The 18,425-nt window shown below is 36.0% G+C and overlaps 2 protein-coding genes across 2 annotated transcripts in view; both read left to right on the plus strand.

Annotated features, from left to right (window-relative positions):
- Positions 1-18,425, plus strand: part of LOC126978163 (RNA-binding protein 41-like) — a 298,020-nt gene that overhangs the window by 254,087 nt on the left and 25,508 nt on the right. The gene's annotated exons all lie outside the window — the stretch shown is intronic.
- LOC126978124 (protein kinase C and casein kinase substrate in neurons protein 1) overlaps positions 5,042-18,425 on the plus strand; it is a 147,631-nt gene continuing 134,247 nt past the window's right edge. The window contains exon 1 of the mRNA XM_050826862.1: positions 5,042-5,300. The gene's annotated coding sequence lies outside the window, so the exon portion shown is untranslated. The remainder of the gene's footprint in view (positions 5,301-18,425) is intronic.

Below are 18,425 nucleotides of genomic sequence, written 5' to 3' on the forward strand. Positions count from 1 at the left end.
CCATTCGACACGGTTTTGCACCATGTCAGCTATTAAATGAGCTTCGATCAAGTATTTTTTGACCATCGTCAACCAAGTGGCAGGTGGTCTTCCACGCGTACGCTTCGTTATTGGCATGTCTAGGGCAAGCTTCACCATATGATCGTCTGGGCGGCTTTGAATGTGACCGAAACACCTTAAGCGTTTCTCTTTGACCTTCTCGACTATTGGGGCAACTTTTAAACTTCCTCTGATGTACTCATTTCGGATTTTGTTTTAGAAGTGTGACACCCGCAGACCAGCGTAGTATGCGCATTTCTGTCGTGTGCAGTTTATTTAGGTGATGCTTGTTGGTCGCCCAACACTCTGATCCGTACAAAACAGCAGGTTTTGTACAACTGCCCTTTGACTTTAAGCGGCATCTTTCTGTCACACATGACGCCTGTGAGTTGTCTCCACTTCATCCATCCAGTTGTTGTTCTGTGAGTGACATCTTTATCAATTTTTCCGTCGTTACTGATATTTGATACTAAATATTTAAATTGTTTTACATTGGGCAGTACCATGCTTCCTATAGAAATGTGTTTATTGTCTGCATCTGTAACGTCATCAAAAACGCACGACATGTGTTCTGTCTTGCTTCTACTAATTTTGAGGCCGTTTGTCTCGAGTGCATCTATCCAGGAGTTGAAATTATTCTGGAGCTCGTTTATATTATCTGAGATCAGAACGACATCGTCTGCATAGAGAATGTTCCAAGGCAGAACCCTTTAACTGTGCTTTGTGAGGTAATCTATAGTTGTGTTGAAAATCAATGGGCTAAGTGTAGATCCCTGATGAACCCCGACTTCAAGTTCAAACGCTTCGCCTTTTCCTGCTGGGCTCAGGACTTGAGTGGAAACAGATTTGTACATGTCTTGTATGAGGTAAATGTAATGTTCTGGCACAGATTGTCGCCTCAGTGATTCCCAGGTGAGGTCACGTGGGACATGATCAAATGCCTTTTCAAGGTCTATAAAAACCATATGGAGATAAGATTTAATAGATTTGGCCTTTTCAAGTAGTATCCGAACCGTTTGAATAACACCTGGGGAGCTTCTCTCTGACACAAAACCACATTGATTTGGCGTTACGTTTATTAAATGTTTCAATCTATCGTTCATCACTGTTTCCCAAATTTTTAGTGTGTGCTGCATTCTCTAACATCTCCCTTCCCCTTGTAAAATGGTATGAGATAGGTATTACGCCACGAGTCTAGCATGGGGTATCCCCGAATCAGCTATTGTTAAATAGTTGTTCTAGCTAAACTATTCCATCATCTCTCAATTGCTTCCAGACTTCTGCTGTTATTTCATCTGGCCCAGGAGCTTTGTTATTTTTCATTTGTTGTACTGCCAACTTTACCTCTACGGCTGATATTATATATGAAATAACTTTTGTATTGTTGTGACGTGTTTTAGCTATTTTGTGTATGTCTAATTCTGACTTGGCAGATTCTAATTGGTTGTAAAAGTGAGAGTTTGTTTTTGCTATTTATGTTGCAATCTGTCTTTTTGTTTTGTTTTTGATTTTCTTGTAGTTTTCATAGCCAGTTTCATCTTTGGTCAACTACCACAGTTTGAAAGATACCTTCTTGGCTTTTATCGTTTCTTTTATTTCTGAGCTCCACCATTTTGTTTTTGTCATTTTGTTTCTTTATTTGATCCTTTTTTGCTTCTTGTGCGGCCTAAGTGTTCTTCTGTTTTGCAAATACAAAATCATTGAAATTTTACCTACACTTCATTTGGTGTCATATGTATGGTATCCATGGATCTTAAGTTTTCAAAAAGTTGCGCTGTGAACAGTTTTCCAATTGGTTCTTTTAAAGATTTCCATTTAATTTTTGGTGTTAATTTACGGTTTATTTTTATAGGTTTAGGAAGCTTGTACACTGTGACTAGTAAGTAATCTATGCATAGTGGTGAGAGGTTCTCCCGGTATGACCTTGCAGTCTTTGTAATTTCCTAGATGTTTACGTCGCACTAGAAAAAAATCTTATCTGAGAGGCGTGTCCACCACTTTTATATGTTACTTGGTGGGACTCTTCCTTTTTAAAAAGGGTATTGATGATGGCCAGGTCACAGCTGCAAATTGTAGAATAGTATCTGCGTCGCTGTTGCGGGTACCATAGCCTCCATGCCAACTTTCTGAGTTGGTGTTGCTGCTTCCAACATAACCATTTAAATCACCACCCAGATGTACTGTTTCTTCTTGCGGTATATTTTTAGTAAGCTGTGAAGATCATCTCAAAAGGCATCCTTTTCACACTCTACGGTGCCGGATTGTGGTGCATATGCAGATATGTTGAAACATGGTTGTTTGTTTAGGGCAATCTTTATAGCCATAAGTCTGTCGCTTACCCTTTCAGTCTTTATTAGTCTCTGAGATAGATTTTCAGACAGAATTATTCCGATGACATTGTTACCGCTGATGGTTCCGTTATAGATGAGTTTGTACCCATGGCCTATAAGTTTTGATTTTGTCCCCTTCCACCTGGTCTCTTGCACACAGCATGCTTCTAATTGCCTCCTTTTAAGGATTTCGGCACTTCTGCCCGTCATGGTACCTACGTTCCAGGTCCCAAATCGCAGTGATGGGATCCTCGTTTTGCTTCGACCGTCCCTTAGCACGACCGTCGCTTAAGAGGGACACCCTAGTATTAGGGCTAATTCTCTTATTTTGTACTTTCATATTTTAAGGACAAGGAAAGTGAAGTGGCTATGTAGTTTTACGGCCGGTTGCCACCTGACGCCAAGACACTAATCCTGCTTAGGACTGTGAGCGCTGCCGTTGGACTCGAGGGTCTCATCCGCCACCGACTCTTTTACGTCACCGTGCCTGGTGCTGTAACTCCAACATGACCCTTATCACCCCAATATGTGGAATTGGCTCACTGTTGGGTATGCCTCTTCCACCTGCTTCGCCGTTCCAATGCACTGCATTTCCGCCTTCGCAGCCGTTGAAGACTTCACCCGTATCCCTGGGCAAGGGTTTCGCGTTATACCCCGCGGGACTGGTCCCTATCTGAACTTAGCCGCCACCCCATTTCGGCCTACTGAACTGGGAGACGCCCACCCGCGCGACGTGGACGCGCCATACAGTAGCTACCCCAGTGTGAAATAGAGAAGGCTACCTCTATTCCCCCTGGAGCCGGCTTAATGGTCTCGGATATTGTCCGAGCCAAAGGTTATAAAACAATATAATCACTTTAATTAAAATAAAAGTAATTATATTGTTTTGTTTTATAAAACAATATAATCACTTTAATTAAACAAAAACATTAAGCAAACTTCTCGTTCATGAGCAAGACGCCTTGACCAGCCATCACCTCCCTCGACCATATTTTAGGAAAGAAAATAACGGAGATCATTAAAGTAAATCAGGAAAAGGGAATGTCCTAAAATCGAGCCCTGTGGAACCCCATCTTAACGACTAATCCAGAGGACCGCTTTATTCTTCCAATCAGAATTGGAATCCGAGTTTGAACAGTTTATTCTATGTATTGAAAATCGAAATGTCGTTTTTAGGACCGACAACTCATCGAGCATTTGATTCTTCGAACTTATCGACAATAGGACACAAAGTAATCGGAAAGCAAGCAAAAACTCATTACGGACTTTCCGTAAAATATATTTCGTAATTATTTCCTAAATTTGAAAATTTAACAATGTGCTTTTGTGCCTGTTTGGTATTCGCCATTTTGACGCTGTTAGCCATGTAGCGAGAGTTTGCGGTACTAAAACTAGTGATGACAACCTCAGCAAACAGATGGCAGTAAACTATTTACAAAAAAATATGTACTTACGTTGATTCTTGAAGTATATTTATAATTACTTAACAACACAGAAAACGAACGAAATTAATTCAACATGCAAAAATACTTCAGAGTACTATACGTTCCTTCGCAGCTATTTGTATTACACGTCAAAATTTGTTCTCTGTACGCTCGCGAATGGCGCTTCAAATAGGCACAAAATATTTGCTGTCAAACATATGGAACAGCCTTCCCAGTGGTATTAGTACAGGTCAGTGGTAGGTATCAGCTTCGTTTATTTTATTCAGCCACAATTTTTTTTTATTGCTGCCGTTTCTGAACTTCGTGCATGCCGTATGCAGAGTATGTCGCTTGAACACTATCATTCTCAGATTCAATAACAGTATTAGTATGGTCTTACATCTAAAATATAATTTAAATTTATCTAAACCAATAGTAGAAACATAATACCTGACCATGGATTAAGTATGCCGCTTGAACACTATCATTATCAGATTCAATAAACACAGTATTAGTATGGTCTTACGTCTAAAAAATAATTTAAATAAGTCAAACCAATATTTAGAATATTTTTAAACTTAATACCTGACCATGGATTAAGTCAATGAAAATATTATAATAAAAAATCTTGCCCCAAAATTCTTCTTTATTTGATATAATTTGATGTTTAGTTTAACTTAAATGGTAACATTTTCATGAGCAATGGCTGTCGTATGAGCACCATGGTATAACAAATTGAAAATGGCCAGTCGGGATTTTATTACGACTATAAACAGACTGCGTTTTGGTCACTCCACCGTCCCGGCCCAACTGGCTCAGCATAGTGGAGAGAAGCTACTGCACCTTCTGCAATAATTCTGTTGGTGATGAAATGTTCGATCATTTCATAGTTATATGTGAGTGCTTTTCGTTTGACAGATTGATTCTTGTCAGTGAAATTAGTCAAATAGAGCAAAATCAATTGACAGTGCAGGATCCCTCCCGCCGCCTGAGTGATATGTTCAAAAATAGATTCTATTAGGTGCCTCTATTTAAATTCATCAAAAATACAGTTGGGAAATTATAATAACCCGATTAAATACTCAAGACTTGGCCTAAAGGTAGGCCTAGATACCAGGCCATAAACTCTAAAAAAAAATGGCTGTCGTATGAATTCTTTTGCCTTGAACTGGCATCCTATGCCATAAATTTAAAAGAAACAAAATGGCCGACGTCCCACAAGTCACAACCCGCGTCCGTCAGTCAAAGTCAGTCTAAGTAGTATTTGCAGCTGTGAGCCGTCGATAGTGTCGTGTTTGTGATAAATTTTTGTTTTATTTAAATTTACGTGGTTACATGCGAAGCAAGTTGTTTCTGAATCAACTACTTTGCATTTGTGCTTTTTATAGTGACTAAATAAGAAGTGCGTTGTTTTTGGAATGTTGTTGTGCCCTGTATGTTAATAGGATTGGATCACTGATCTTTAAATTATTATTGGATTATTGCTTGCTGTTTACACATCAAACAGGTAAGATTACTGCTATATTTTTACATTACTTTATTATAAATAGGCCTGTAGTCTAATTTCGTGCCTACGTTCCTAAGTTCCTAAAGTGCCGCGAGATAACGGCGGATTAGACAGATTGCGTTGATTCTGATAAAATTCCGTTCTTCGTTACATATTTGAGCAACAAACGACTAAGTGCAAACAATTTTTTATTATATTATCATCAACTGCGTAGCATTTAAAGTTTCCTTTAAATAAAATAATTATATGCTCTATTTACTCTACGAAAGCCAAATTTAATGTAATTAAAAGTGAATGGCGCTAACGTGGAACATATTTAGTGCATTTCATGCCGCGAAATGATATCAAAACTTTCATATATGTTAATAAAAGTTAATGTGCCTTAAGTTTGAACTCCATGTAAACTTAGCTTCAAAGTAAATTACAAAAATACCAAGTGTCAAAGATAATAATTGTAATGCATAGCAAAAGTTATTTTTTTTTACTGCAAGCTAACAACCCAATCAATTAAGTGTTTTAATTAGCATAATGAACAACTAAATATTTTACTTAGCACTCATTTGACAAATAGCATAATTTACTTATTATTTAGTTTATTATGAATGCTTAAAAATTAACCATAATCTAATCACATGACTGTAAATAGTTACTACACAACAACTTGTTATTCAACTTGACTTTAAATTTGGTGTAAGGTCAGTGGTACAATAGTAAGATTGTATTATTGTACCATCATGTATTTAATCAATATAAAAAAAAAACATTTTGTTGTACAAGTACAAAAAAAAGGTCTGCCTAACATATCATCTCTTTAGTTAGTGTAATTTAGACATTAATATTATTTTAAATTCATATAAAATAAAATAATTATTCATTAACAACAGCAACATTTACAAATCGCCTTTCGAAAATCAAAGCTTTATTTATGAGCATATTTTATACTTAAATTTATAATATTATTTTACACTTTGTCATGGGAACTCGTAGATAACATCGCCAAAAACCGAAATCACTAATAATAGACATCTCAAACTCTCATTATACATGAGCTTGCAACAGAAAATAAAAATAGGTCTTAAACCTTTCATGTGTTACAAAATTTAAAAGAATTGTTAAAAAATGTTTGTGTGGGAAAGGTTATTATAGCATAAACAATTTTCTTAATGACACCACGGACTGGGAATAAAGTGAACACCATCAGGCTCTTTAATTATAAATGTTTATTGTACGATATCACATTGTAATCCATATTTTATAAATATAAAAAAAGCCTGCTGAGTTTCTTGCGCCCATTCTTCTCAGGTCTGAGGCAGTCTCTTTTGAACGGGTGATAGTTTTTGATGTTCAATAAGTGATTTTAAATCCTATTTTGAATAAAAATATTTGAATTTAAATTTCATTTGTAATAGTAATTTTTGGCATGTTGAGGACTGCATATTTAATATCAATCTTGTAATGGAAAATCCAATTTTTATTAACTCCTATCTACCTACCACCTTAATAATTAGTAATAACTTTTATCATCGTAATTTTTTTCATATGTATTTTCATTTTTTCTTTATCACTATTCCAACACTGTCCAGATATGTCAACCATGCTATCTTCAGAATTCTCACATTCTTCTTCTGTACATGTGTCATTTTTGAAATCATTCCTGTTACTTTTCTTTTTACAGTATTTTGTTCTTTCATGCCTCTAATCTTCCTTTTTCTCTTTAAAGTCAAACAAACGTTAGTCTAATAGGCATTTTAAATATCAAAGAACTCATAAAAATATATAAATTATAATTATATAGGTTTCAAGAACCTATAGAGGTTGAATTCATTGTTTGTGTAAGGATACTTTATGAACATTATGGTTACTGATTACTGTTTAAATAAGGAATCACATAATCACATTCCTTTCGTCTTCCTCTAACTCTTCATACATTCTATTTCTTTGGTCATGTAAATCTTGGTACAATGAATTTCTTTGCCACAGTAGCTGTAGGGATGTCTCCCCTGCAATTTTTTGCATACCTACTTCTGTATCAGCTTCAGAAAATAGTACTCAAACATAAATCTGGGATCAAAATCTAATAGATGACACCTAGTATACCCCAATAATTGACACCTGTCTACCGTTGGATAGGTTAGTATACCACAATAGTTGACACCTGTCTACCGTTGGATAGGGTAGTATACCTCAATAGTTGACACCTCTCTACCATTGGATAGGGTAGTATACCTCAATAGTTGACACCTCTCTACCGTTGGATAGATTAGTATACCTCAATAATTGATACCTGTCTACCGTTGGATAGGTTAGTATACCTCAATAGTTGACACCTGTCTACTGTTGGCTAGGGTAATCTAAAAGTAACAGAAATTAAATAGGTCTTTATTCACAGGCCATAGAGGCAATAGTTGCATGAATATGAGCATAGAAATTTAGTTGGTTTTGAAGTAAAATTAGGTTTTCACTAATTTCTCATACTAATAGTAGACATGTTTAAATTGTTAAGAAATCTAACTAAAATAAAAAAAAAACAATGTTCTTATTATAATAATAATGTTAAAGACAAATATAGCCTTTATTTCTAGATATTAGTGATGTAGTAACATGCTTATTTTTTATTTCCTCTATTATTTAACGATATATCTAGCTTGTCCACTGACATAGGCCTCCTCTAGGACCTTCCAGTGCTCTCTCTCCCGCGCTTCTACTCCAAACTGATCCAGCAACCTTCTTTATATCATCTTCCCACCTTAGTATCTGTCTGCCTCTCTTTCTTTTACCATCTCTCGGCTACCAATGGGTTAGTTTCTGTGACCATTTGTTTGGGCCTCTTATCATATGACCCGTCCATTTCCACTTAAGTTTTTTGACAATTTTTGCTATGGGGATCACCTTTGTTTTTTCCCTTATGAACATTAGTCTTTCTCTGTCCTTTGATTCTATGTCCAATAGGCTCCTCTGCATGGTGTTTAGGCATACTTCTAGTTTTCTCATATTTTTTCTTGTAAGTGCCCAGGTTTGGCATCCATAGGACATACATAGTGTTATGCGTGTGTTTAATCTTGCCTTTTTCTAGTGCTGGAATCTCCTTACTTTTCATGATCGAATTGATTGATCATTTCGTCTATCTCTGTGGGATTCTCACTTAATAGTACTATGTTGTCTGCAAATATTAAATGATGTAGATATTCTCCATTTATGATAAGAACTTTTCTTTTAATGTTATAACATTAAACTAATGTTATATCAAAACAAAACATAAAAATGTAGAACATAATCTTACCTGCAAAATGTCAGCCTCCTTAAGAAAAACTATTGCAATATCAACACATGTTTGCTTCTTCACATTGTTTATTTCCAACTGACTTTTTGACCCAACTATTACTACTATACTATATATACTAAAATTAAAAAAAAAATGTCAAAAAAATTAAAAAAAAAAAATTGGTGTGGTCCCTTAACATTTAGGGGGATGAAAAATAGATGATGTCCGATTCTCAGTGCTACCCAATATGCACTCAAAATTTCAAGAGAATCGGTGAAGCTGTTTCGAAGGAGTTTAACTACAAACACCGCAACATGAGAATTTTATATATTAGATTTATCATTATTTCGTTCATATTGTTCATTATTAAAATTGATGATTTCTTTGAAGATGTATTTTTACATAGTTACATCATGCTAATTTTTGAGTCACATTGTAGACATACAGCTGAATTTTACAGATCCATATTGGTCTTGTAATCAAGTTTTTTTGTCTAGGGATAGCTTAGAAGTTCTAAGAGTCCTAGAATAGATCCTTGTACTTAGGATAATTTCATTTCTTCTTGTCTGGACATGTTTTTACTGTATTAGATGATAGTCCAAATTCTTGGTATTTTTCATAAACCGCACTAGCCGCGTATTATGCTTATGGCTACGCATTTTTGAGGTACGGAGGTATTCTCTGGGGAAACAGCACAAATTCCCAGGATCTATTTATATTACAAAAAAGTGCATATGAATACTGGCCAACATAAAAATAACAGACTCATGTCTACCCCATTTCAAAAAATTACATATTCTAATCCTACCCTCAATATATTATATCTTTGAAATATGCAAATTTGTTAAAAATTATGTACACAATTACACAAAGAAAGAAAATAAGCCCCGTCGATATCCCGAAATATATACGAGCATAAATAATTAAAATGAATTTATTAAAACACTGAAAAACTTTTTATTAGAAAAGTGCTACTATGCCGTAAATGATTTTTTAAACGAGCCAAACTAAAAAAAATAAAAGTATGGGTCTCCCTACTACGGTCTGCTGTTCAGACCAAATTGCGACACCCAAACTGGGTATCCATAATTTACTGCCTTGTATAATAATTTTAGTATTAACTCCAAATTTTATATTAAGGACTATATTTATGGAATTGCAATAAATTGAAATTGATGTTTTGGCGGAGGAGAACCGGAGCCTATAAATTGGACGTAATTCCAGAAAAACGTTCCAAACCACAATCATGTCGAAATTGAGTTAAAAACACTAAACTGGTCACGTGATTCATATTAACGGACTGACAAAAAATAATATATAACAGGCATCAAAGCCATTTATTTCCTCAAAATTGATTCCTTCAGAATTCTTTAATGGCATTTCTAATATACTAGATACTACTACCGCTTTAGAAACAAATTGCGTTCTGAGAGAGAAGAAGCGGCGCAAGAAACTCTCCCAGGATTCTTTTTTTTTTATGCGATCTTTTTAATAAAATATACAATATTGTACTGTCATTGCTATTGCTATAAAATAATCATAATCTAGTCCCAGGCTGTTGGATCACTTAGATGTTCCGCTGTGGAGTAGTAGGATTTACAACAGAGTTCATATTAGTGAACCAATACAGAAGTGAACTGAAGGTTAAAAAAACATTGAGTGCGTACAAAGTACACATGTCAGAAGTGAAACCTGCATGGTGCATGTACCTCTAAACTGCATATGAATTCCTGGTATGTGTTGCTAGGATGACACATGATTTCAACCGCTATGAAAGACATTCCTACCACCACTAATATATATAATAATATGTTCTCCTGGTGTCTATGTAGTAATACGCCGTGCGCTTGGAGTCAGAATATATTAAGGTATACTCGCGCCATACTTAAGACAATCTCTTCTTTAACTATGATCGCCTGGTACCAAAACATTGTATTATGCTTCCTATCTCATTATCTCCCATGTTAAATATTATGAATTGACGTGACTGCTCTTTTTACTGTTTCATCGACTTTCAAATCACAACGATGATAAAGAAGTTTTCACATCAATAGTATGCATATTTCTGTCTCATTCTTTGCCGGCTTCATCCTACACATTTTTGTATTTGTGTCTCTTACCTGTCGTTTTTCCGTTGCATCCGGTTTGAAATCACTACGATTCTAAAGAAGTTTCACTTCGAAAAACTTGTGAAATGGACAAACACATCAACATCTCAATTGCTATACTTGTGATTGATATCTTGTTGTCACATAGGAAACTAATTATTTATCATTTCTCCTTCATACCTACACATTCGATGGTTAACTGACATAGATACGGCGCGACTAGTATACTTCAGTTATTTTCATAGTATTATGTCCTATGGTATATTGCTATGGGACAGTGCGGCCGATATTAATACCATCTTTGTGCTGCAGAAGAGGGCTATTCGCGCGATTTATAACCTAGGTCCTAGAATCATTAAGAGAAAAATTTAAAGAAATAAACATTTTGACTATTGCTTCTCAATAGATTTTTGATAATGTTCTGTATGTGCATAATTGAGGAATTTTCTAGAAACTGTGACATTCATAATGTTAACACGAGGAACAAACATTTTAAATCCTATTTTCAATAAAAATATTTGAATTTGAAATTTCCAGCCAATTGAGCACGATACCAATATCATGCCCATCTCAATTGATATCTAACCTCACAAATATTTGGCGGGTTTCGCCGGACAGTGGTCGGTCGGCCCTCGCAACAATGCGGCTCGGTTTAGTTGTGTCTCTGGTATTCGGGATTCAGTTACGGCCGCCAGTTACATTGGCAAGGTCGGCCGCGCCTCGCCGAGGAATTACCGCTTAAGCATTTCATTGTGCAGGAATGTGGAGATTGTTGGACACTGTCTAATAAATTTGATTCAACTTATTGTACTTTCTGATGTTATTGATATCTAATTTTATCTTACATATTAATAATATTACCAGATGGAGGCTCCTTTGCGCAGATGCCGGCTAGATTATGGGTACCACAACGGCGTCTTTTTCTGCCGTGAAGCAGTAATGTGTAAGCATTATTGGTTTGAAGGCTGCCGTAGCTAGTGAAATTACTGGGCAAAAGAGACTTAACATCTTATGTCTCAAGGATACGAGGGCAATTGTGGTGCCGTTCAGAAATTTTGGGATTTTCAAGAATCCTGAGCGGCACTACATTGTAACGGGCATCAGATGAACGTCCTGCTCGTCTCATCCCTTGTCATAAAAAAAATACTTTGTGGCATTGCGTTATCGCACCCCGTTATTTCCTTGTCACTCGTCATAATTAATTTCAAGGTTTGGTAGGATTCTGGCCAGTGGGTCCAAAAAACCAAGATCTTTGAAAAATCTAATAGCCATAATAGTTCGATTTTGATACTTTCAGTTCTTTTTCGTGATGGCACCGCATTTTATAATATATTAAAGATAAGCATTCCTGCTACTTAGTACCTCCCGTGAATCTTGCATCAAAACATAAACCTACCCTTGGCATGGAAATATCTAAATATGGAACATTTGGCTAAAACTATAACTTCCATATTCAAATTAAGTAGATAGTTTACAACCTTTAAAGTTTTTACAAGAAACGCAAACCACTAAAAAACCCCATTCTACATTCACATAAGAAGACCTTAAGTAGTCTGTAGTATGATTTTTCCATAATATTGTTGTATTATTATATGTATTTTAATTACTTCAATACTATGCCTACATAATATTGTTTAAGGATATTTCTTTTTGAGAATGAAATATTTTTTTAAAAAGTTCAAGAATGTTTGGGAAATTCAAATATTTGAAAAGTGATGCCGTAAGTCAGAACTAATTTGACGTAAAAATTAATTTGAAGTAATCTCTCTGCTAGTTTGCATGATGCTATGGACTATGACATCATACTAACATAAAAATTCTTTGGCATGGCAAGTGATATATTTTTTTTCAAACCTTTGACTGAAGTACTTACTTTTAAAATAAAAAAAAGTATATTGTTTTCTTCACTATTCAAAGTGGTGGTCGCCCAGTTATTTTAATTTGACCGACATTTATTATTTTTTAGATTGATCGTTATGGTTTCGATCGAAGAGTCGTCTTCTAGTTTTGGCGTTGGTTTAAAAAATCTTATGACACTGTTTTCATTGAGGCATATGTGAAATTACAACTAAGGTTCCGGAATAACAATATATTTAAAGCAACGAATTCACGTTACTAGAATTATGAAATAACCAATTTTAATTAATAATAATAATATTAATATTGACACACTTTTTACACAAATTATCTTGCCCCAAATTAGGCATATATAGCCTGTGTTATGGGTTGCAAGACAACGATATATTTAATACAATATACTTACTTAAACATACATAAATACATATAAACATCCATAACTCGGAAACAAACATCCATATTCATCATATAAATTCTTGCACCTACCGGGATTCGAACCCGGATTAAGTAAAGTAAGTGATTCAAATTTAAAGGAAGGCAATTTTAGAGCATTACTTATTTCTGAGGATAGGCTGTTGAACTTGTCACTTGAACGTAAAAATTAATTAAGAACTCATTTGAATACATTTATAATATTTAGATTACTTAAACAGTCAGTTAGTAATATCACGAAAATAAGAATATTGTTTTTGCAATTCGATCTACAAATGGCGAATCTGCAATGTAATAAGTCACCAGTACCCCCTGTTACCGACTGTTACATTATGACAGCGACATTGACATTAACCGTGCTGCAAAGACGGGAAGTAATAGTACAGTGTCACCAACTTATCTGTGAACTGATGGACCATCGTCGTTTCAGTGTTGCTAATTAATTCCAATGTGCACAAAAGTCGGGGCATATTTAACGAAAGTGACAGTTGAATGACATTTCAACATGGCGACCGTAGTTCCTATTTTTGCCACTTCACAGATAAGTTGGTATTACTATAGCTTAATCCTGTACAATTACAATTATTGACGTATGACACGACGACTATGATCTTGTAAAAAACGGAGATAGCCGAAATCCACTACGTTTTAAGCAACTGTTCGCTTTCAAATTTAGCCGGATTATACTCCGTTGCCAATCGCCATGCTGTAATAACTAATATTTCAAACTTATTTTAATAACAATTTATTACTCTTACAAAAATAGGTTTATAGCAGCTAGTGGCCGGAGTCACCTTTTAGGCAAATAATGCCTGTACCACGTGTCTCCGCTCTTCCATTTCTGCAATGTGCTATTTTTAACAAAAGTTTATAATAACCTTAACTTATGACAAATCACTGCACTCTTATTACGTAGTATTTACATACTCTTTGGTCACTACTACTTAACTACGGCGTCCTTCGAACGGGAACAAAATAATATTAACACATTACTGCGTCACGGCTGAGTAAGGAGCAGCTGTGGTTGGTACTTACCGTCCAGTCGGAATCCTGTGCAAAGAAACCTACCAACTTAAACATCATGTTATTAATTATCATTAGAAACAAGTGTTAGCTCTTTGCCTATACTGCATATCTGCTAATTAATGCAAGTGGCAGCAGAGGTAACATTTTCAACCGTATAACTTCAAGTGCGGTTCGCTAACACAAGAGCACATAATTATAATATACGTTTGCGTAATACGAGTTTAATTTACTTGATTTGAATTAGTTGTATAATTAATATTAAAATTAAAATAAAACTCAATAGCATTTATAAAATATATCGTCATGTCTTTTTCCTTGCAAGCAAGATATCGACGGGCCAGCGTAATGTCAGGAAAATAACTCACTTTAATAATATTGACATACTTTTACGCAAATTATCTTACTCCAAACTAGGCATAGCCTGTATTATGAGTACAAGACAATGATATATTTAACGCAATAAACATGCATGACCTTCTTAAACATACATAAATACTTATAAACGTCCGTGACTCTAAAACAAACCTCCATGTTCATCAAACAAATTTTTGCAACTACCGGGTTTCGAACCCTGAGCCTCTAAGCTCAGTAAGTAGGGTCACTAACCACTGGGCTATATGGTCGTCAATAAGGCATTTAATAATATCTATCTATCTAATGACGTTCTATGTATAAATGCTATTTATAAAATACGATTTTGTGTTGAAATATATTGAATAGATTTTCAGAATCATTTTCAGCAATCTGAAAATGACATTAAATTGAATAAAAAAGATATTTTATAATAATTGCCGTAAATATTGACTCCAACCGTTCGGGAAGCTCAGTGAAATCTTCTCGTCCAAAGTGTCTGAAGACGAAGGCTTCCAACCAGTGTGTGTTGCCAGTGATGACTTACAGTACGCAGACGTGGTCGCTAAGTGCTAACTATGGGCGTGATGAGAAAGCTCATGGTCGCTCAGAGGGTAATGGAGAGGGCTATGCTCGGCGCTTCCCTGCGAGATCGAATCAGAAATAAGTAGATCCGTAGGAGAACCAAAGTCTCCGACATAGCCAAAATGATTGCGAAACTGGAGTGGCAGTGGGTAGGTGGCACATAATTCGACGGACAGATGGCTGGTAGGCCAGAAAAGTCCTCGAAAAGCGACCACGTACCAGAAGACGTAATGTTGGTAGGCCCCCCACAAGATGGACCGACGATCTGTTCAAGAGCCGGAATACGTTGGATGTGGGCAGCGCAGGACCGATCGTCGTGGAGATGTTTGGGGGAGGCCTTTGTCCAGCAGTGAACCTCTTCCGGCTGATGATGATGATGTAATACAGTCCTTTTATAGAATGACCCGTATCTATAGGTACATGTACTTTGCAGCGTATATAAAGCTGTAACCAAACATGAATTGCATAAAATTGTAATGGTTGAAGTATATTGTCCAATAGCACTCACTGACAATCTAATAATTCTCAACCATTATCAAGATTACGAAAAAGCGTAATTAGTAACATAATATCTATTCAATGTATCGTAATTCACTTACAGGCATAAATGCTAACATCCTCGTTAAGCAATGTACTCAAAATGATATTAATATTAATCGTTCGTACAACGTCATATGAAGCAATACGCCCGATAAATAGTTTCGCCAATTAAAAAAATGAGTCGAGAATTTATAATTATAATCCGTTCGAAATGTTCGCTGATGACCCTCGGTGATTTCTCCAAGTTCAGGAAAACGGTCCGGTCCATCCTGTATGAATATATTTACGGTGGAATCACGCACCGGCGAATTTGTTTCGCAATCCGGCTTTCCGGAAGGGTTTTGAAATTCGGTCGGAATGCACCGCCGGCTCTAGAGTCTGCTATCGAGTCTCTGGTATTAGTTTAGTGCGAGAATTCTCTGTGACGTGTGGTAATAAGTGCTACTTTAATAATTTTGGTGGTTGCAGTAAACTCCGATATTAAAAGCAGTAAGTCTATAATGGCATACAATATACGGCTATATAGGTTAGGTTGGAGTCTTAGATCATTTATACGTCGAGATAGACTATGATAGCTGTGAAAACGTCGAAAAATATAGACTTTAGAACTAACCTCTATTTTGAGCAACACTAAAAGAAACTGTCATACAAATCGCGAGTGTAAGACGTAGCTTTTCACGTACACGTATATATCGGATATATACAGACGTTCTCTTTTTATCTTTAAAACAAGATCAATACCATTATTATAGACTACTTATGTCTCTCCGTTATGCTTTTTTTGTAGTTTTGTTTTGTTTTTTGTAGTTAAGTTCTAGAGTACCTACTTGTAAAAGTCCTTAAAACCAAATCTGCCAAGAATATGCCAAAAAAACAATAGACACAGAATATTTCTTTCACACTCAGTTTCCGTAATCTCGTTTTTTTATGAAAATAAGGGTCGAGACGAGCAGGACGTTCAGCTGATGGTAATTTATACGACCTGCCCATTACAATGCATTGCCGCTCAGGATTATTGAAAAACCTAAAAAATACAATTTGCCAAGTAATTTCACTAGCTACGGCGCCCTTCAGACCGAAACACAGTAATGCTTACACATTATTGCTTCACGGCAGAAATATGTGCCGTTGTGATACCCATAATCTAGCCGGCATCCTGTGCAAAGGAGCCTCCCAATTTCTCGTTACGATTGTTTTATTATTGGAGGAGGAAATGGCCGAGATTGAAACCCTGAATTTTGAGTTTTTTAGTCGGAGCTGCAGTTGTTCTTATCGTCTCGCCCGCTTTACCTTTTTTTTTGGAGAGGAGTATAATATATTTACGTATTGAAGACCCCGAAATGGGGCCCATATGTCGGGCTCGGGTGTAAACATCCCCTGTGCTGTCCTCTGCCTTTTATAGCGAAACCGGGCGGGGGCTTTGGAGGCCGATTTAGCGTGACGATATTTTGTTTTAGAAATCTTAAATCTGAAAATGGTCTCACATACTGATTCCTCATAACAAGGTGTACGTTAAACAACATTCTATTAGAATACATTTAACGTACTATTTAACCTCAAAAAATTTACGAAATACAGTGGGAGGCTATTTTGCACTGGATGCCGGCTAGTGAGTACCACAACGGCATCTATTTCTGTCGTGAAGCAGTAATGTTTAAGCATTATTGTGTTTCGGTCTGAGGGGCGCCGTACCTAGTGAAATGGGCAAATGAGACTTAACATCTTATGTCTCAAGCTGACGAGCGCAATAGTATTGCCGCTCAGAATTTTTGTGTTTTTCAAGAATCCTGAGCGGCACTGCATTGTAATGGGCAGCGCGTATGAATTACCATCAACTGAACGTCCTGCTCGTCTTGTCCCTTATTTTCATAAAAAAACGAGTAAAAACTATTATTGAGTTTTCATTACATTATCATTTGACTCAATGAGAGCTTCCAGCAGATCGTTAATTTAATAATAAGTATTATAATATCATAATTGTGTATTTGCAATTCTTTCTCGTGATCGTTAGCGTTCCTCTAAATAACATGATTCTCTGTGACCTCGATGTGGCGGTGACTAATCAGACAATTTGCTTTTTCAGCTAAATCATCACATCGAACTTCATTTAGTGCATTATTAGATGCGTATTTATTGATTCGGTTTCATTTACTTTATTTTTCTTCTATAAATATATCAATGTATCTGTTGTGTAACCGATAATATTTCTTCAATAGAGATTCTTTAACTAGACTTTCGGGCTTACTAATGGCTGCTATTTTTTTATTTTTAAACTATATAAATATCACGATAGATAAATGTATCGTACTGGCTGACCCGACAGACTTTGTTCTGTACATTAATAAATAGAATACTGTTTTTTAAGAATTTTTCAATAATATTTCATAACACCAAGAATTATTTTGTAAATATACTCCCTGTTGTTATAATCAAATTGTTTCACAAAAGAACTGTCACACCGCGCGTCTGTAGGTAAATTCTCTAATAGAAAATTATGATATTAAGAGACGAGACAAGCAGGACGTTCAGCTGATGGTAATTGTACGCTCTGCCCATTAGAGTACAGTGCCGCTCAGGATCCCTTAAAATCCCAAAAATTCTCAGCGGTGCTCTGCTCGTCACCTTGAGACATAAGATGTTAAGTCTCATTTGTCCAGTAATTTCACTAACTACGGCGCCCGTCACACCGCAACACAAAAATGCTTACACTGTTTCACGGCAGAAATAGGCGCCGTTGTTGTACCCGTGATCTAGCCGGCATCCTGTGCAAAGGGGTCTCCCACTGGTGAAGTTTTCAGTTTGTTGCGTGTTTTTTTTTTCAAATTAACCTCATTTTATTGCCTTTGGTGCTGCAATCCTATTTGGGTTTGCTCTCTTGGTTAACAATTTTGTTCCATATCGCTTTGTCTCCGATGACTCTCTTTCTTAAAATTCGTTTTTTGCTAGACTGCTGAGAATTTTCCA

The sequence above is a fragment of the Leptidea sinapis genome, chromosome 47, assembly GCF_905404315.1.
Source record: "Leptidea sinapis chromosome 47, ilLepSina1.1, whole genome shotgun sequence".
NCBI lineage: Eukaryota > Metazoa > Arthropoda > Insecta > Lepidoptera > Pieridae > Leptidea > Leptidea sinapis.